The 21,299-nt window shown below is 44.6% G+C and overlaps 1 long non-coding RNA gene across 21 annotated transcripts; it reads left to right on the top strand.

The window, feature by feature from the left end:
• The first annotated feature begins 446 nt into the window (after nucleotides 1–446).
• LOC121858882 lies at nucleotides 447–21,292 on the top strand. Of its 21 annotated transcripts, none has more exons than XR_006087544.1 (10): nucleotides 447–849; nucleotides 4,033–4,203; nucleotides 4,667–5,076; nucleotides 5,369–6,895; nucleotides 7,173–7,681; nucleotides 10,789–11,647; nucleotides 14,802–15,285; nucleotides 15,407–15,627; nucleotides 20,371–20,505; nucleotides 20,666–21,292. It is a non-coding gene; the product is annotated as an uncharacterized LOC121858882 (long non-coding RNA). The 21 variants fall into 21 exon arrangements; XR_006087543.1 differs by lacking the exon at nucleotides 447–849 and adding an exon at nucleotides 2,549–2,815; XR_006087554.1 differs by lacking the exon at nucleotides 447–849 and having other exon boundaries at nucleotides 2,856–4,203; nucleotides 7,173–7,377; nucleotides 10,789–10,861; nucleotides 11,139–11,647.
• Nucleotides 21,293–21,299: the final 7 nt, after the last annotated feature.

Raw genomic sequence — 21,299 nt, 5'->3', positions numbered from 1 at the left:
TGGAGTACTGTCACCCCGTCCACGAGATATGCTAGGGACTGTCAGTTGATTGAAAATGTCCAAAGGAGGGCCACTAGACTGGTGCCTGCACTAGGGCACCTCAGCTACCCTGAGAGATTGGAACGTCTGAACTTGCCTAGCTTATACAGTGTACTATAGACGGGTAAGGGGAGACCCAATTGAGGTGTATAAGCATATCGAAGGGCACTATTCGGTCTAGTTTCCTTATCTGGAGCTGGCGGACGCTCGCCCCACATGGGGTCACAGCTCAGGGTTGAAGAAGCCGCAAGCCCAGAAAACTGTGAGGGGTAACATTTTCGGAGTGAGAGTTGTGAACTCTTGCAACAATCTGCCAGAGAGTGTTGTGACGGGACAAACTGTGAGCTCTTTCAAGACCTGACTTGACCAACACTGGGGCAGGTTCAAATACATTCAGGAGCCAGTGCATGCCCAGTACTTGCCAACAGTGCGTAACAGAGACGTGACCGACCGCCCAAGCGGCTATCGAGCAGTGGTGAAGAGGATTAAAGTAAAAAGTGAAAAGTTAATTTGTATAGTTTGGAATATACTGGGTAATATATATAGTTTAGAATATACTGGGTAATATATATAGTTTGGAATATACTGGGTAATTTGTATAGTTTGGAAGATACTGGGTAATTTGTATAGTTTCTAAATAATATTACCCTTCAACCGTACAGATTCATACCATAAACAGTTTTGGCGTGGTGGTGTGTTGGTTCAGTGGGACGGTACTCGATGTTGATGATGGAGGCCTCGGGTACGACTCCTTGACTGTCTCTTAGGAGACATTGAGCAGGTCGAGGCACAGAGGCAGAATTCTCAAAGGTTCGTAAGTGAAATTTGTTTTTATCTGAAGTATCTGTGTTGGGTGGCGATGATGACCTAGCAAATGTTTCGTAGGGTAGATGTATATTAAGTATTTATTGTTGCACTTTGTTTATTTTAGATTAATGGGTAAAATTGAGGGTAGGGGGGGGGGGCCAGGGGAAGACAGAGACTGGGGTGGATGAATCATTTTAACAGTTGTCGTCCCCGGAGAGATACAGCATCTAGAAGATTGATAAACACAGCCCAAAAACATTTAGAGTAAAGGGTCGTGGGTGCCAACCCTCAGACATGATGGTACTTTCATTATATTATGCTAGTGTCTGTTCGTCCGTCTGGTTTTCTGCAGAATTTACCTTATCCGAAACACAAAACGCGGGTGTCTCGTTTAGACAATAATTGTTATATAACTTCACAATCGGTTAAGATATTACAGTGATTGAAGAAGCCACACTTTCAGAAAACTTTCATGACAAACTTGTTTTGAGTGAGAGTTGTGAACTGGCGCAGGTACAGATACAGTCTGGAACCAGTACATACCTATAGTATTTGCCAACAGTGAGTAACCGTGAGTCATGACCAAGCGCCCAAGTGGCTAACAGGCTGATCAGTGGCGAAGAGAATAAAGTAAAGTAAATAAAGCTGTGTGGATTCAGGTCAGCAAACACTTTTGGAGGTTCTGCATTACTGTTTAAAATACTGCGTTAACATTAAAAATATTCAATTAGTGGTGAGCTCACGCAAATGTATTTGTGTAAACGGAGTACATCCTGTTTGTCAGTGTCGGGGAAATCCGTGATTACATTCCCGACACAGTTGTAATGGTCACATCAATTGTCAGTGTAACAAATCGAGGTTTAACTCTCTATCAAATTCTTACTAAATATTGTTCGAAAAATTACTGTTATAATGTTAATATTAGTGTTTCCCTTAATGTTAAGCTCTATTAAATTCCCGTTAAGTATAAGACGAAAACGTAAAGTGAATTGTGATCAAGTTGTGGTGGTCGACGATAGATGGCGCTTTATTGAAGAAAAACAATCCTCCCCACCGTCCTTAGTCTCACACACAAGTAAACAATTAAAACTAAACATCCACCAGTGAGTTAAACACGGATAGAGAGAGGGCAAGAAAGAAAGGGGGATAGAAGGAGATAGAGGAAAATTAAGAGAGCAAAGATAGAGAGAGTATTGGCCTTACACACACACACTAGTCTACTAGAGTGAATGAATGCACAGAATGAGATAAAGAAGATGAATAGAGAAGAAAAGCATAAGATAAGATAACAGGATGACCACAGGGGATGAAGACCGGAAATTAATACACACACAGACACTCACGATAAGCCACTGAAAAAGAACAACATAAACATCCGCAGGTCAGCAGGAGTCACTGAATGTCTACTTGAGTCAACTGATATTAAATTCTCCACTACAGTTAACTTAAGTCACGAAAGATCAAGAACAATATTGTTAAAAGAGGTAATGGATCACCTGAAGAATCATCACCCCAGCTTATTTCACCTAACGATTAAACCACCCTAACCTAACTTAACCTAACCTAAACCTATTCTATCCTAACCTAAATCTAACCTAACATATCCTAACCTAACCTCATCCTCTCACAATAGTTTTAGGGTGGTTTAATCGTTAGGTGAAATAAGCTGGGGCGATGATTCTTCAGGTGATCCGAAAATAGTTCTCCATAATAAAAAAAAAGAGAAATAAAATAGAGTAACGCCGTGACTCGATCTCGGTCCTCTAAAATAGCAAACAGAAAGCTTATCCACTGGACCGCAGTTCGGCCATAAATTTGACGTTTTTACGATATTTGAACGTATAATCATGTTCGAAGCTTCAAATGCTTCAATGAAGCTTCGTGACGTCACTCTCAACCTTCATATATAAAGTCTCGACGAACTCGTTTTCGGTCCATTCTTCACTCACTAGCTGCAGCTGACAGGGAGGTAAGACACCCCGCACCTCTAGTCTCTATTATATACGTGTAATTTTTTTCCGAATGTCTACAGTCAATATGGCCAAGAGAAATGGTTATTCTTTTGGTTAGTGTTTATATGTACTTAATTATGGCGTAATAAATGCTGATTTAAGTAACAAACTTACCAGCCGGTTGTTGCAGTTCACTTGGCTTCTAGAGACGTATCCCCAAGTTTCACTGGGCCGTAAGGCCTATGATACCTACTTTGCAGCTTAAACAAATACATTAATATGGGTTAGTATTATATTAAATGTTTCTCTAACGTCTAACCAGTAATTTATTAACGTTTTAAAACTTTTAGGGCAAGTATACCGCCAAATGAGCCATAACAACCGAGCCGAAACTATAAACCGGTGGCGAGTAACAAGCGTAAACCGCACATCAGTATTTGCGTTATAATTAACCAGTAAGTGAGTGCAATGACGAGATTGGGTGAAATTATTGTATTTATTTTTTTAATTTCACATTTTCCCTCTTGCTTCGAAGCCCAGCCCACTTTTGGCGGAGCCGGGTGGTCGTAACTCAATAGTTACGCATTTCATCTAACGTTCATCACCAAAATATAACTGTTTTGTGGAATTACGATACAATATTTTTCACTGGCTAGTTCTTTGCTTCCTCTTTAACTAGGATTTCTGGGAGTTGAAACCGAATTTATTACGGGTTTTAGCCGGGCGAAGCGAGGCATGCTAGGCGAGGCAGGCAAGAAGCCAGACAGGAAGCGAAGCGAGGCGAGTTGAGGTAGGGAGCCGGGCGAGGCAAGGGAGCCGGCGGAGGGCGAGGTTGAGGGGTTTCAGAATATTTGTACAGTGTATATTAAATTTTTAAAAGTGGACAACCATGGATTTTAGCATCGGAAAAACACATTGGTCAACAACCAAAAAGCACCAAAACTAAACTAACGTAACGTAGCCTAACAACGTAACATAGCCTAACCTGGAGGTTCGTTGGTTGTCTGCTTGTAAAAAAAAAATACCGGGTTCCTAAAATAAATGTTAAGATGTATATAAAGACACCGTTAAAATGTATTGGTAAATAAGGCCGTAACCATCTAATTAACCTCTGGAAAATGTTAAAATGTTTGGCTCGCCTGAAGATTCATCCCCCAGCTTATTTCAACTGAAGATCAATTTAACCTAAGCCAATCTACGTATTACAATGTGTTGGCGAATCTTTCTTTTTCAGATCATGGAATGACTGCAGATTCAACTACAGTACAAAACCCTCTGTTATTGGTGTGGTGCAGTATGTGGTCAGTGTGGTGCAGTATGAGGACACAAGTGAAGTGTGGAGCAGTATGTGGGGACAACAGACCACGAGTGAAGCTTCTCACAATACACAACGGTGTTCCTTCAGGTCAATTTTAACGTTTTGTGTGAAGGTGTGGGTGTGCGTAGCTTGCTATGGTATCATTTAATGTTTGGTGAGGGGTTGTGGGTGGATGTTGCTTCCTGTGGTGTCGTTTAATGTTTTGTGAGGGTGTAGCTGGGTGTGGCTTGTTGTGGGGTCGTATAACGTTTTGAGTGTAGGTGGGTTGGGCTTGTGGTGGGGTCATTTAACGTTTTGCGAGAGGGTGTGGGGTGTTGACACTTAAGGGGGCATGAGGGAGGGAAGGTCTAGTCAGCTGTAATAAACCTTGTGTATAGTGCATGAAGCAGTGGAGTACAGTACAGTACAGTATAGTGTAGTCGTACTGTATTGGTAAACTAATGTGGAGGTAATGATTTATGTAAACAGTTGGGGACAGTTTAAGTACATGTGATCTAGTTGCAAGTTTAATTTTCATTGTACGTAAATTACAACTTTAAACACGTTGCAGGTAACAGCTGATGTACGTGAAGGCCAATGGAGAAGTGACAGAACCTCGAGCAAGATTTAACTACCAGCATGTTACTTCAGCCTCATCAGTTAAGTTACTTGTACAGTATATCTTAGCTAGTATCTTTATCCAATAAACCACTCGACACTGCTCCTACACTGGGCAGTGGAGGGTGTGTGGGGGGTGCCTTGCTGACTGTTTGAGGCCTAATAGGTCTGTGTGTAGACCTAGTGATCAGTGTGTGAGGCCTGGCGGACACTCTTGGAGGACTGTGTTGGAGGGCTATGGAGGACGATCTGTAGACAGACTGATATTAGAGTAAAATTAATATTAGTTGTAGTGACAGTAGAAATATACAGAACTGTATGCCTATTGATTATTAGTGAAAATTAGTAGCAGTAGTAAACATAGTAAGTTAAACAAGTTGTTGTGGGTGGGTTTCAACTAACTTTACTAACCATAACCTAACCTAAGATAAACTATTCCAAGACATAAATTCAGTATTTTTTTGTCACTTACGTTAACTGATCATGAATTCATAAGTTAATTTTGAAAGAAGTTAAATTTGACTTTTGTAAATAATTAATTTTTGAAAAATTATGTACATTTGACGACAGTTTAACTACATGTTGTTTAGTGGTAGATGGATATTGTATGTTTAACATTCATTCTACATAAATGCCAACTTTAAACATGTTGCAGGTGACAGCTGATGTATGTGAAGCCCAATGGAGAAGTGACAGAACCTTGAGCAACATTTAACACCCAGCATGTTACTTCAGCCTCATCAGTTAAGTTACTTATATATATCTTGGCTATTATGGTCATCCCATAAACTACTCAACACCGTGCTTCTACACTCGGCAGTGGAGGGTGTGTGGGGGGCCTGGCTGACTGTGTGATGGAGGGTTCTGGAGGACTGTGTGTGAAGGAGGGCTCTGGAGGACTGTGATGGAGGGCTCTGGAGGACTGTGTGTGAAGGAGGGCTCGTGAGTACTGAGTGGACAGATTGGTCTTCGAGTAAAATTAATATTAGTTGTAGTGACAGTATAAATATACAGGACTACATGCCTATTGGTTATTAGAGAAAATTAGTAGTAGTAGTGGTAGTAGTAGTAAATACAGCAAGTAAAGCAAGTTGTTGTGGGTGGGTTTCAACTAACTTTACTAACCTAACTTAACCAGCCTAAGTTAATTAAACGTAATAACGTAGACTGAAGCAAATCCGTAATAAGGTCACCGCGACCCCTAGCTGGGGACGTCAAAGGCTCGGTCGGATTGGTACACCGTCAATGACTCAGCTCATCTTGGAGGGAGGGGGGGGGTGGCGAGCTACCTCCGGTGTCCTGGCTGAACTGCGAGAGGGGCAACCACTGGTGTCCTGCCTTCCTGCGAGATGGTCGTTGATCTACCCGACCCGTCTTGGGACAACAACCACGGAGTCTAGCATGTGTAGGAGTCGATGGGGTCACTGAGCCCGAAGGCGAGATGAAGGTAACGGGCGCCTGGTGCGTCTTGGGCAGATCCTCAACTGGCTGCCTCTGGCCGTGCACGTGTGGCGTTTGCGTGGTTGAGACCCTTTCCCCCCACTGGGAAAAGGGCCTTCCCCCGCGCATGACCACGTGAGTGCACATGTCGCTGCGTTTCTCTGGGTGCACACGTCGCCACCTCAGCTTGTTTGCAGCTGGGTGGGTGGAGCGGCCCAAAAAGCTCCCATCTCGCCTCCCTATTTTCCCTTCCTTCATATCTTTGAGTTATATATAAAAATAAGTGTTTTTATGTCTACTTAAATAAATTATATACAATATGCCTATATGCCTATCGATTGATTTTTATCCTAAGAGTTATCTGATAAAAATGTGAATTTATTAGGAAGGTACTGGTATGGAGGGTAGGACATGGAACACTATGAATTAGTGCTTTATTTGTAGTAATAATTATATAAACAAAATGACAACTCATAATTTATGGTTAAGTGAAAAAAAATTGTAGCTGTCGTATTTAATATTTGGTTAGGTAGGTTAAGTTAAAGTTAGGGTAGGTGAGGTTAGGTGAGGCTAGGCTAGGTTATTTCCATGTTTTGTGCCAGTTATTCACTGGCAATGGGGGGGCAATTGTACATGAACCAAGCTGTGCAGCTTTTTACAACCATGACATTGCAGGTGTGACTAGCCTACAGTATTTTAGGCCTACTTCAAAATGTTTTTTCTGTGTTTTCGATCAACTGATGTAAGTGCACAACAGCATCGTAAAGTATAACCATGTTTTTGTACTCCATTTTTATGGCAAATTTACATTTTTTAAACTATATACACTCTTTGAATATTACTGTATTGTAAAATCCTACAAAACCGTCATATATTTCTTTTGTGATGCATATATGTACAGTAAATGATATTAGTCTGTTCTGCATCCCCTTTGGCCATAGGCATTGGTGATGAAAGCATTATAAAAGCCAATGCTGCTGCTATTGTTATACAGCATTAATTTCTTCTGTTTCTTTCAGAACTATAAAAACAGAGATATAGAAGACCGAAAGCTTAAAAAGACAGGTGGTGGTCCACGAGAAAAAAATATTAAAAGCTTCAGAAGAAACTGCCTTAACAGCATCACTGATGAGGGCCGAGTTAGCAGTGGCTGGTGATTTTTACGAGACCTTCCGCAGTCACCCAGTAGATGAAGAAATAATTCCTTATAGAATGTGCAGATAGGTGAGAATATTTATTGATTTATACAGTTGTATGCATTCTCATTGATACCATTGCTCAATCGCCTTTGGCTGTGTAAAAATCAAACGGCAGCAGTGACCTACCTTATACTGACTTTTTGCAGTTTTGCCTGTTCCAACCCCAGGGCCATCAACTGTGCTCACCAGTCATTGTTCCTGCCTCGACAGTGAATGCTCCTACCTCACCAGTGAATGCTCCTGCCTCGCCAGTCATTGTTGCTTCACCAGTCATTGTTCCTGCCTCACCAGTCCTTGCTCCTGCCTCACCAACACTGGAGCAGGTTCAGGTACATTCAGGAGCCTGGGCATGCGTAACAGACGTGACCAATCGTCCAAGCGGCTAACAAGCCAATCAGTGGTGAATAGGATAAAAGTATATACATGCTGTTAGAAATTTATTTTCTTACATTTTACAATTAAATAATTTGATTTAAAGTAAATAAATCTACATTAATTTATTTTGTCCAAAAATTTCTTAAGTTAAAAAAGCCGTCGGAAGTATAGCGGCTAATATTTTGCTCACACGTCGCCGCGCTTCTCTGGGCGCACACGTCGCCGCGCTTCTCTGGACGCACACGTCGCCGCGCTTCTCTGGGCGCACACGTCGCCGCGCTTCTCTGGGCGCGCACGTCGCCACCTCAGCTTGTATGCGGCTGTGTGGGTGGAGCGACCCAAAAATGTTTGGGCGCGCCCCCACACATGCCGTCGTCCAACGGGCGTGTTTCGCCTTGTAGTAGGTGACCGCGACCAGTAGCCGGGGACGTCGAAGGTTCTGTCGGATTGGCACCCCACTACCGACTCTCTCAGCTCGTCTGAGTGGGGGGGGAGGGGGGAGTTCCGCACGACTGGGGGCAACCGCCAGTATCCTGGCTGTCCTACGACAGTCGTAGAGAAGAGCGCCGCCTCCACCTCGACTGTGGGGGTTCGCTCTCGCGATGTGCAGAGGGTCGGTGATCCACCCGACCCACCTCGGAACACGGACCACGGAGTCTAGCGTGTGTGGGAGTCGATGGGCTCACTGAGCCTGAAGGCGAGATGAGGGCAACGGACGCCTGGTGCGTCCTGGGCAGATCCTCAACCGGCTGCCTCTGGCCACGCCCGCGCGGCGTTTGCCGGGTGAGACCCCCAGGGTCTCACCCGGCGTATTGCCGCGCGAGCGCGGTCGGGGTGGTTGGTTGGGGGTCTGCCCAGGACGCACCAGGCGCCTGTTGCCTTCATCTCGCCTTCAGGCTCAGTGAGCCCATCGACTCCCACACACGCTAGACTCCGTGGTCCGTGTTCCGAGGTGGGTCGGGTGGATCACCGACCCTCTGCACATCGCGAGAGCGAACCCCCACAGTCGAGGTGGAGGCGGCGCTCTTCTCTACGACTGTCGTAGGACAGCCAGGATACTGGCGGTTGCCCCCTGTCGTGCGGAACTCCCCCCTCCCCCCCACTCAGACGAGCTGAGAGAGTCGGCAGTGGGGTGCCAATCCGACCGAACCTTCGACGTCCCCGGCTACGGGTCGCGGTGACCTACTATGAGGTGAAATACTCCTGATTAGTCCATGAGAAATCAAAGCCTCACACGCTTTGGTCTCTCGGCGCACACGTCGCCACGCTTCTCTGGCGCGCACGTCGCCACGCTTCTCTGGGCGCGCACGTCGCCACGCTTCTCTGGGCGCGCACGTCGCCACGCTTCTCTGGGCGCGCACGTCGCCACGCTTCTCTGGGCGCGCACGTCGCCACGCTTCTCTGGGCGAACACGTTCCAGCAGTTTTTCTCTGGGCGTGCACGTAGCCATTACAGTTTCCGTCACAGCATATGCTGCAGCCTTCAATGCAGTGGCCCATCGTGTCTTGACCGAGATTTATTCCACCAGTCAATGCGATAACAGCTCGTGGTTCAACATGACCGGGGTGCATGTCTCATTCTAGTACTCGAGCAAACTAAGAATAGTTCTTGCCACAAACTCGAAGCAAACAGGGTGACCCATTCTATCCTCACCTAACAATTGATGATAGTGGGTCCCACCCGCTTGAGCCCATGTCCCCACAAATGATAAAGGTTGAGCTAGTCTTGGGGCACCTGCGTTAACATTTGATAGATATACTGCCCCACTCAAACTTCACACCAAATAATGAGCGGCATGCCGACTCGTCGGCGCACGCTTCTCTGGGCGCACACGTCGCTACCTCGGTTGGGTGGGTGGAGCGGCCCAAAAATGTTTGGGCGCGCCCCCACACACACGCCGTCGTCCAACGGGCGTGTTTCGCCTCGTAGTAGGTGACCTTGACCAAGCATCCATTACCCAGCTCATAGCAGGTCTACTAGCAACACAATAAATGCGGAAAAGAGAGGCCTGGGGTGAAATTGCTGCCTCATTCAACGCCAGCAACTCTGACCAACTCCCTCGCACAGCCAAGCAGCTCAAGAGGAGCTACGGACACTTAAAAAGGAAGTAGAGTATATGCTTATTAATGTACGGTGTTTTTCCATTAGGTTACTAAATTAAGTAGGATTAGAGTATTTAAGTGACGGGTCATGTGAGGAAGCTCGCCTCCTACCGAAGTAGACAGAAGGAAAGCTCCCATCTCACCTCTCCATTTTCCCTTCCTTCATATCTTTGAGTTGTATATAAAATTAAATGGGTTTTTTATGTCTTTCATAATATCTATATGCCTATTGATTGATTTTTCTCTTAAGAGTTATCTGATAAAAATGTGAATTCATAGGGAAGGTACTGGTATGGAGGGTATAACAGTAAATAGGTGCCTCTGCCATACTTTTAGGTTCTCTTGTTTGAAATCTGTAATGCCAATTTTTACCCTGACTATATACAAGCTATATGGTTTCAGAACAATTACCCCCCCTCCCCCCCCCACATAGGACAACTGCCCTCTGGACAATTACTCCCCCCCCCTTCCTTGCCAGTGAATAACTGACACAATCATGGAACACTAAGATATAGTGCTATATTTTCATGCTTTTTTTTGTAATAATTATATACACAAAATGACGACTCATAATTTATGGTCAAGTGAAAAAAAATTGTAGATCGGTCATATTTAATATTTTGTTAGGTAAGGCTAGGCTAGGCTATTTCAAGTTAGTTAGGTTATTTCCATGTTTTGTGCCAGTTACTCACTGGCAATGGGGGGGGGGGCCAATTGTCCTAGACCCAAGCTATGCAGCATATAACTCTATATAGCAACATTTTACGACCACGACGTGCACCAAGAAAAATGTGCAAGTCTGGGGCTGGTTCCCCCACACACCTGGCAAGCCCAAATATTCTGGCAAGACAAGTTTCAAACAGGTCTGTTCAATTTTTGAAGGGTCACCTCAAAAGACTTGTCAGAAGCATACAAATCCTCATATCTATATATATTATCATATAATAATTTTTTTGCAGATATGACTGTAGCCTACAGTATTTAAGGCCTACTTCAAAAAATGTTTTGTTTGTTTGTTTTCGATCTACTGATGTAAGTGCACAACAGCATCGTAAAGTATAACCATGTTTTTGTACTCCATTTTTATGGCAAATTTACATTTTTTAAACTATATACACTCTTTGAATATTACTGTATTGTAAAATCCTACAAAACCGTCATATATTTCTTTTGTGATGCATATATGTACAGTAAATGATATTAGTCTGTTCTGCATCCCCTTTGGCCATAGGCATTGGTGATGAAAGCATTATAAAAGCCAATGCTGCTGCTATTGTTATACAGCATTAATTTCTTCTGTTTCTTTCAGAACTATAAAAACAGAGATATAGAAGACCGAAAGCTTAAAAAGACAGGTGGTGGTCCACGAGAAAAAAATATTAAAAGCTTCAGAAGAAACTGCCTTAACAGCATCACTGATGAGGGCCGAGTTAGCAGTGGCTGGTGATTTTTACGAGACCTTCCGCAGTCACCCAGTAGATGAAGAAATAATTCCTTATAGAATGTGCAGATAGGTGAGAATATTTATTGATTTATACAGTTGTATGCATTCTCATTGATACCATTGCTCAATCGCCTTTGGCTGTGTAAAAATCAAACGGCAGCAGTGACCTACCTTATACTGACTTTTTGCAGTTTTGCCTGTTCCAACCCCAGGGCCATCAACTGTGCTCACCAGTCATTGTTCCTGCCTCGACAGTGAATGCTCCTACCTCACCAGTGAATGCTCCTGCCTCACCAGTCATTGTTGCTTCACCAGTCATTGTTCCTGCCTCACCAGTCCTTGCTCCTGCCTCACCAACACTGGAGCAGGTTCAGGTACATTCAGGAGCCTGGGCATGCGTAACAGACGTGACCAATCGTCCAAGCGGCTAACAAGCCAATCAGTGGTGAATAGGATAAAAGTATATACATGCTGTTAGAAATTTATTTTCTTACATTTTACAATTAAATAATTTGATTTAAAGTAAATAAATCTACATTAATTTATTTTGTCCAAAAATTTCTTAAGTTAAAAAAGCCGTCGGAAGTATAGCGGCTAATATTTTGCTCAAGTTGCCGCGCTTTTCTGGGCGCACACGTCGCCGCGCTTCTCTGGACGCACACGTCGCCGCGCTTCTCTGGGCGCACACGTCGCCGCGCTTCTCTGGGCGCACACGTCGCCGCGCTTCTCTGGGCGCGCACGTCGCCACCTCAGCTTGTATGCGGCTGTGTGGGTGGAGCGACCCAAAAATGTTTGGGCGCGCCCCCACACATGCCGTCGTCCAACGGGCGTGTTTCGCCTTGTAGTAGGTGACCGCGACCAGTAGCCGGGGACGTCGAAGGTTCTGTCGGATTGGCACCCCACTACCGACTCTCTCAGCTCGTCTGAGTGGGGGGGAGGGGGGAGTTCCGCACGACTGGGGGCAACCGCCAGTATCCTGGCTGTCCTACGACAGTCGTAGAGAAGAGCGCCGCCTCCACCTCGACTGTGGGGGTTCGCTCTCGCGATGTGCAGAGGGTCGGTGATCCACCCGACCCACCTCGGAACACGGACCACGGAGTCTAGCGTGTGTGGGAGTCGATGGGCTCACTGAGCCTGAAGGCGAGATGAGGGCAACGGACGCCTGGTGCGTCCTGGGCAGATCCTCAACCGGCTGCCTCTGGCCACGCCCGCGCGGCGTTTGCCGGGTGAGACCCCCAGGGTCTCACCCGGCGTATTGCCGCGCGAGCGCGGTCGGGGTGGTTGGTTGGGGGTCTGCCCAGGACGCACCAGGCGCCTGTTGCCTTCATCTCGCCTTCAGGCTCAGTGAGCCCATCGACTCCCACACACGCTAGACTCCGTGGTCCGTGTTCCGAGGTGGGTCGGGTGGATCACCGACCCTCTGCACATCGCGAGAGCGAACCCCCACAGTCGAGGTGGAGGCGGCGCTCTTCTCTACGACTGTCGTAGGACAGCCAGGATACTGGCGGTTGCCCCCTGTCGTGCGGAACTCCCCCCTCCCCCCCACTCAGACGAGCTGAGAGAGTCGGCAGTGGGGTGCCAATCCGACCGAACCTTCGACGTCCCCGGCTACGGGTCGCGGTGACCTACTATGAGGTGAAATACTCCTGATTAGTCCATGAGAAATCAAAGCCTCACACGCTTTGGTCTCTCGGCGCACACGTCGCCACGCTTCTCTGTGCGCGCACGTCGCCACGCTTCTCTGGGCGCGCACGTCGCCACGCTTCTCTGGGCGCGCACGTCGCCACGCTTCTCTGGGCGCGCACGTCGCCACGCTTCTCTGGGCGCGCACGTCGCCACGCTTCTCTGGGCGCGCACGTCGCCACGCTTCTCTGGGCGAACACGTTCCAGCAGTTTTTCTCTGGGCGTGCACGTAGCCATTACAGTTTCCGTCACAGCATATGCTGCAGCCTTCAATGCAGTGGCCCATCGTGTCTTGACCGAGATTTATTCCACCAGTCAATGCGATAACAGCTCGTGGTTCAACATGACCGGGGTGCATGTCTCATTCTAGTACTCGAGCAAACTAAGAATAGTTCTTGCCACAAACTCGAAGCAAACAGGGTGACCCATTCTATCCTCACCTAACAATTGATGATGGTGGGTCCCACCCGCTTGAGCCCATGTCCCCACAAATGATAAAGGTTGAGCTAGTCTTGGGGCACCTGCGTTAACATTTGATAGATATACTGCCCCACTCAAACTTCACACCAAATAATGAGCGGCATGCCGACTTGTCGGCGCACGCTTCTCTGGGCGCACACGTCGCTACCTCGGTTGGGTGGGTGGAGCGGCCCAAAAATGTTTGGGCGCGCCCCCACACACACGCCGTCGTCCAACGGGCGTGTTTCGCCTCGTAGTAGGTGACCTTGACCAAGCATCCATTACCCAGCTCATAGCAGGTCTACTAGCAACACAATAAATGCGGAAAAGAGAGGCCTGGGGTGAAATTGCTGCCTCATTCAACGCCAGCAACTCTGACCAACTCCCTCGCACAGCCAAGCAGCTCAAGAGGAGCTACGGACACTTAAAAAGGAAGTAGAGTATATGCTTATTAATGTACGGTGTTTTTCCATTAGGTTACTAAATTAAGTAGGATTAGAGTATTTAAGTGACGGGTCATGTGAGGAAGCTCGCCTCCTACCGAAGTAGACAGAAGGAAAGCTCCCATCTCACCTCTCCATTTTCCCTTCCTTCATATCTCTGAGTTGTATATAAAATTAAATGGGTTTTTTATGTCTTTCATAATATCTATATGCCTATTGATTGATTTTTCTCTTAAGAGTTATCTGATAAAAATGTGAATTCATAGGGAAGGTACTGGTATGGAGGGTATAACAGTAAATAGGTGCCTCTGCCATACTTTTAGGTTCTCTTGTTTGAAATCTGTAATGCCAATTTTTACCCTGACTATATACAAGCTATATGGTTTCAGAACAATTACCCCCCCTCCCCCCCCCACATAGGACAACTGCCCTCTGGACAATTACTCCCCCCCCCTTCCTTGCCAGTGAATAACTGACACAATCATGGAACACTAAGATATAGTGCTATATTTTCATGCTTTTTTTTGTAATAATTATATACACAAAATGACGACTCATAATTTATGGTCAAGTGAAAAAAAATTGTAGATCGGTCATATTTAATATTTTGTTAGGTAAGGCTAGGCTAGGCTATTTCAAGTTAGTTAGGTTATTTCCATGTTTTGTGCCAGTTACTCACTGGCAATGGGGGGGGCCAATTGTCCTAGACCCAAGCTATGCAGCATATAACTCTATATAGCAACATTTTACGACCACGACGTGCACCAAGAAAAATGTGCAAGTCTGGGGCTGGTTCCCCCACACACCTGGCAAGCCCAAATATTCTGGCAAGACAAGTTTCAAACAGGTCTGTTCAATTTTTGAAGGGTCACCTCAAAAGACTTGTCAGAAGCATACAAATCCTCATATCTATATATATTATCATATAATAATTTTTTTGCAGATATGACTGTAGCCTACAGTATTTAAGGCCTACTTCAAAAAATGTTTTGTTTGTTTGTTTTCGATCTACTGATGTAAGTGCACAACAGCATCGTAAAGTATAACCATGTTTCTGTACTCAATTTTTAATGGCAAATTTACAGGTTTTAAAACTGTCTACAGGCCCTTTAAATATTGCTGTATTGTAAAATTCTACAAAACCGTCATATATTTCTTTTGTGATGCATATATGTACAGTAAATGATATTAGTCTGTTCTGCATCCCCTTTGCTCATAGGCATTGGTGATGAAAGCATTATACAAGCCAATGCTGTTGCTATTGCTATACAGCATTAATTTCTTCTCTTTCTTTCAGAAATATAAAAACAGAGATATAAAAGACCGAAAACTTGAGGGCCGAGTTAGCAGTGGCTGATGATTTTTACGAGACTTTCCGCAATCACCCAGTAGATGAAGAAATAATTCCTTGTGGAATGTGCAAGTAGGTGAGAATATTTATTGATTTATACAGTTGTATGCACTCCCATTGATACCATTGCTCAATCTCCTTTGGATGTCTAAAAATCAAACGGCAGCAGTGACCTACCTTATACTGACTGTTTGCAGTTTTCCCTGTTCCAACCCTAGGGCCATCAACTATGCCTCACCAGTCATTGTTCCTGCCTCACCAGTGAATGCTCCTGCCTCACCAGTCAGTTTTCCTGCCTCACCAGTCATTGTTTCTGCCAGGGCCGGCGCCAGCCTATTTGGCGCCCTTAGCAGGACTGCAGCTGGCGTCCCCACCCGCCTCCCACTTCACGATTGGGTTTGCCCACAAAGTAATCCAGGTACCATATTGAAGAAACTGTTTACCTTACACTGATCTATTTTAATTTGCTAATACATACATTAATTAGCAAATACTCTTAAGCACAATACAATAATGGCATGAAAAGTGACTGTAAAGAAACACTCAAAATCAAACTACTATTGTATTTAAACATTAAGCAATTCAATTAACATGTCATGACATTCTGGATTCCGCCGTTTTCTCGTTTTCGCTACGTGCCTGCTTATAACCGTTAACTTGATTCCTGGAAGCGAATTCGTCGATTACATCGTCATACGATAACTAGAGAGTCTAGACACTGCAATGTTCACACTGATGATGGCCAACTCACTAAGATGTTCCTGCGCCATTGTGGATCGCAATAAGTTTTTATCAGTTTTAACTTAGAAAAGCTCCGCTCTGCTGCCGACACCGTTACAGGGAGAGTTGCACAGATCCGCAGAGCTACCCACAAGTTCGGGAATACTTCAGTAAGTTTCTTTTCATGCAGGAAGGTGAGAAAATCCATTGTCATATTCTTGGAAGGCAAATCTGGGAGACACTGCAGCTCCATGGCCAGTTCCCTTCCATCAATGTCTGAGTTTCCCCCATGAGTAAGCGTGTTGCTGAGGGTTTGGCAGTGATCGACAATATCTTTGTCAGACATGTCGGTGAACCCCAACAATACCTTGAACTTTTCATTCACCTCGCCCAAGGTCTTGAACCTCTCATTAAGAGAGGAAATCACAGTATCCACTACCACATTGAAAAATGTAGTCTCCATCCTCTTGAGTACATCGCTGACAGGTTCGTCTGCACACTCATAGCTAAAGTGACATTTTTTAGTTCTTGGTCTCTTCTGTTTCAGCACCGTGTCTACGCTCATCGCTTCAGATTTCTTTAGCAATAGTTAGTGCATCAGCAAAACCTGTATTTCTGTAGCTGACAATATCATCTCTGGTCTTTTTGAGCAGATCTACAGCCACGCCGAGCTGTATCGTACTCGACTGCATTAGTTTGCTCACGTGCTGAATTTTGCTGAGTATATCATACCACACAACTGAACAAATGACAAAACGGTATGACCCTACTTCCTCTGCCAACGATTAAGCCTCAACTTTGACGACAGGGTCAGTTGCAGATTCTCTGTGCTCCAAAAGCGCTTCTTTGATTTGCGCAGGTTGATATCTAATTGCCTCCACACTTTTTACTCGGCTTTCCCATCTGACGTCTGACCACGGTTTCAGATTGATATTAACATGTTTAAAAGAACTTGCCACCTCTGAGGAGACTGAAAACAATGTGAATTCTTTCGTTAAATATCCAAAGTAACAAGTTGCATTTAGGGAGCTCTTGGCAGCGTCGCCTAATATCAAATTCAAATTATGGGCACCACAAGGGTCAAATAAGGCCCGAGAATTCTGTTGAAGCCTGGCTTGAACTCCTTTGATGTTTCCTCTCATATTTGCTTCATTGTCGTAGGATTGACCTCGATAATCCTCAAAAGAAATGTTCATTTGTTTGTCTTCCGAGTAGAAGTCATGACAAATTTAGCCCTGTAGACTTCTCTACCTCAAGGAACCCCAAGAAATGCTCCTTTATTGTTGGCTTGTCTTCAAGAAAGTTGCTCTTTGCGACTCAAATCAGGGGTGCAGTCTAAAATTGAGAAGTATTTCGATGCTTTGATATCGTCCATGATTCTCTCAGTAATCTTTGCACTGATAATGTTAATCAGTTCATTTTGGATCATTTGGCCAAGGTAGTGAGTGTGACTGTGATTGCCTGCATTACTTTCAACCCTACTTAAATGATTCTCCATAACGATCAAATTTAACCAAAAGTTCCACTTCTTGGAGAAAAATACCATTGGATTGACAGTTAAGTTTTTCGGTTGACCCTCTAGAGCCAAATTGCTTTCAGCTAGAGACTGAATAATCGCCATTAGTCTAGTGAGGACTTGGCGCCACCTGTTCCACTCAGCCATTAACATTTCCATTTCCCGTCTGTCTATCGTCCTTCCTCTTGCAATGTTGACCTCCAGTTCCTTCTATGTTGTCATGTTTTTAGTGTGTTCTATGCTACTTTCATGTGTGCTGAGCAAATGACTAGCATTTTTTCAATCATTGATGCCTTCTTCAGCCATTCTAACATGTTTTGTAGAAAACATTTTACAACAGAAGCAAAAAAGTTTATCCTGTTTCACCAAATACATTAGCCAACTTCTTTGGATCTTCTCTCCATTTACTAAGATTCGGCGAAAGTAATCATGTTGACATCTTCTCCCATCCTTTTTTGGAAACACATATTTAAGATCAACTTGTAAGGTCCTCTGCAAACAAGTTCTGCTTTTTTCCTGGTTGGACATTGAGAATGGCCAGTCGGTAGGGTCAACAAGTGCAACCTTAATCTACGACTCTCAATATGGGTTTACAAAGGGAAAATCTTGTCTAACAAATCTGCTAACGTTTTTTAGGAAAGTCTTCGAGGTAGTAGATAATGACGAAAATTACGATGTTATTTACTTAGACTTTAGCAAAGCATTTGACAGAGCACCGCATCAGAGTCTTCTGAGAAAAATTAAGGCTCATGGTATCGAGGGGAAAGTTTTAAATTGGATAAAATCATGGCTCACCGATAGAACTCAGAGGGTCAGCGTAGATGGTGTTAAATCTGAGTGGGGCCGTGTAACCAGTGGGTTCCCCAGGGGTCAGTACTAGGCCCACTCTTGTTCATAATCTACATAAACGATCTAGATACTGGGATCAGCAGTGACATAAGCAAGTTTGCGGATGACACCATAATAGGGCGGCAAATTAATTCAGGGCAGGATGCAAATGCATTACAGAAGGATCTAAATATACTGCAGGGGTGGTCTGAAAAATGGCAAATGAAATTTAACACCAGCAAGTGCAGCGTACTTAATATTGGAAGAACATATACTTATAATGTATACAGCCTTAACAACATCAACCTAGAGAAGTCGACTTGTGAAAGAGACCTAGGGGTACCTGTAAGCCCGGACCTACGGCCTAGAAAACAGTGTGTTAATGTTCGAAATAAGACAAACAGAGTATTGGGTTTTATATCTAGAAGTGTAAGTAACAAGAGTGCAGAGGTCTTATTGCAACTATATCTTGCGCTAGTCAGACCGCACTTCGATTATGCGGTTCAGTTCTGGTGCCCCTATTATAGAATGGATATAAATTCACTTGAGTAGGTGCAGCGAAGAATGACATAAATGATTCCGGGACTTGGAAACCTTCCATATCAGGATAGGTTAAAGAAACTTAACTTGCATTCCCTAGAAAGACGAAGAGTGCGGGGAGATATGATAGAAGTATTTAAGTAGGTGAAAGGAATCGATAAAGGGGATATAGATAAAGTTCTTATAATATCCGAGCAGGATAGGACTCGGAGCAACGGATTCAAGTTGGATAAGTTTAGGTTTAGGAGGGAGATAGGAAGAAACTGGTTCACAAATAGGGTGGTGCGGGAACTCTGGAAAGTTTCAAAAGGAGGCTAGATAGATTCATGGATGATAGTGGTAGTAACTCTCGACAGGAGCTGCCATGCACAGGCCAACCAGCCTATTGCAGACTCCTTATGTTCTTCGGTGCAGCCCTGGATGCAGCACATTCGAGCTGTGGTGGTGACACTGTTGGCTGTGAAGAATGGAGCTGTGGTGGTGACACTGTATCTGTTGGCTGTGAAGAATGGAGCTGTGGTGGTGACACTGTATCTGTTGGCTGTGCAGAATGGAGCTGTGGTGGTGACACTGTATCTATTGGCTGTGAAGAATGGAGCTGTGGTGGTGACACTGTATCTGTTGGCTGTGAAGAATGGAGCTGTGGTGGTGACACTGTATCTGTTGGCGCCCTTAGCATCTTTAGCGCCCTTAGCATTTGCTAACCTCGCGTAATGGAAGCGGCGGCCCTGGTTCCTGCCTCACCAGTCATTGTTCCTGCCGTGTCACATTCTAATTGTATGATAACCGATTACCACTTCATAATGACCAAAATTCAGATAACTTATAGTGAATGATATTCTATTTTATTGTTATATGTGAATTATTTGTGTATGGGAAATTATATTTTGTATTAATGATTTAGTGTGTGCACCATATTGTGAAACCAATAACCGAAAGTATGTTATTTAAAGAATGTGTAACTACTACAGTATATACATGTTTTCTGAATGTTACCGCATAATATGAATCTTGGGGAAGGGGTGTCATGGTCATAATGACATGGCTAGTCTGTCAAAACCTAATAATTCATATTACTCTCCACACCCACAAAACCTGTAAACCTTTTTGAGTCTCCCAGTTGAAACATTCGTCTCTAACCACTTCAGGAGATAGTCTTCCGTTATCTATGTCGCATTACCATAGAAACTCAAGTACTGTATACCTAAATTCCGCACAGGATGTTCATGCATTTGAATTGGTAAGAGAATACCCTTGCTTTGCGTCAACTTAGAGATGTCTGATTGCAGTTGAAGCATTCAAGATCCGTTGTGACTGATGTTGAAAGCTTCAATTGTATTTACTGTTAGTGTAATTGTCAATATAAGTCAGGGTAGAGTCGGCAGCGAGAGTGAGGTATCATTGGCGTCTGCCCTAGAGATGTTGACCGTGGCTGAAGTCACCCTCTTTTTACATATGAAAATCAGAGAATCTGATGTTCATGGTGTAATTGTTGTAAGGATGTTAATTATGAAATTAATTAACCTGAAGGGAACTGTCAGACCAAGTATCTTTCAGAATCTACTGGGTGTAATCGACAGCTCAGGCAGAGCTGTTGGGTGAGTGGAACTCGAAGCTGATCGAGGGAGGAGTAGTGCGGGGCACTGACGCTCTCAGGCATCAGTCCAGCGTCTGAAACTCCTCCACGCACAGGTAATGTCCAGCTCCGTGTTATAGTTTGAATATGCAAGTGATACAGTAACGTAACTGACGTGTATTAAGTGAAGTAATCTCACGCCATTAGCGTCCTTTTGAAACGTTGACGTTCATGTCGACAAACTCGGCCCAGTGTCTGAAACTCCTCCACCCACAGGTTCCTCTTGGCCAAGAGCCTTGTAGATTGGGACGACCTCCACACTAATTTGGGAGATGGATGAAGGCCAGTGAACTCGGGTAAATTCGTGAACACGAGCGTCAGGAACTAACCACCTCCTCTGGGATCCAGTCAACTGGTCAGCCGTTCAATGTCCAGTTTGTTGATATCACAGGCAGAGCAAACAGTGCCAGCCCCCTTCATTGTTATGGGTGAGTCCACTACTCAGTAGGGGTATATGGTGGCTGTGTTATTCCTCTGAATACACCTGTATGTATTCACCTGAATTGTCTGAGTGTTTGGAGTCAGCAAGAGTAGGTTGACCATCAGTTTGTGCGTGGGCAAAGGTACCATAGTGGTGAAGAGAAGCTACTAATTCTGGTGATGTTAAAGTATTAGTGTTGGTGCTGTAACTGGCATCATTGCCACTTGTAATAGTGCTCAAAGGTGCTATGTAAGAGTATTGTGTGTGTTCTTGTACATGTAAGTGGAAAATGTACCTAAGTTTAACAGTACCAAATAAGTAAAGCCAGGGAGTTGACCCCCATCATTCTCTCCCATTGCTTGATATCAGAATTACAGTGTACCCATGTCATAACCCCCGAGCCACAATACCAAAGATCAAGAGGTTATG

The sequence above is a fragment of the Homarus americanus genome, unplaced genomic scaffold, assembly GCF_018991925.1.
Source record: "Homarus americanus isolate GMGI-L3 unplaced genomic scaffold, GMGI_Hamer_2.0 scaffold35069, whole genome shotgun sequence".
NCBI classification, from domain to species: Eukaryota; Metazoa; Arthropoda; class Malacostraca; order Decapoda; family Nephropidae; genus Homarus; species Homarus americanus.
The sequence above is the reverse complement of the archived record's forward strand: the minus strand, read 5'-3'. Positions and strand labels throughout refer to the sequence as shown.